Raw genomic sequence first — 207 nt, 5'->3', positions numbered from 1 at the left:
TCACTTCTTCGTGTGATGACGCTTGGAGTCCTCCTAAAGCACTTGGGAAAAGTTTTAAATGTTTTTCTTTTTCTATTTTCCATTTCTACTTAAAAAAAAAGAAAAAAAACTTTACAGACATATTGCCGCTCTCCTAATTGGTGTCAGCTGCTAATCTTTTATAATTTCTTCGCCTTCGTTTTTGCTCATTAACTCCCCCTGGTGGGA

This window comes from Penaeus monodon, chromosome 30 (genome assembly GCF_015228065.2).
Source record: "Penaeus monodon isolate SGIC_2016 chromosome 30, NSTDA_Pmon_1, whole genome shotgun sequence".
NCBI classification, from domain to species: Eukaryota; Metazoa; Arthropoda; class Malacostraca; order Decapoda; family Penaeidae; genus Penaeus; species Penaeus monodon.
Note: the sequence above shows the minus strand (reverse complement) of the source record.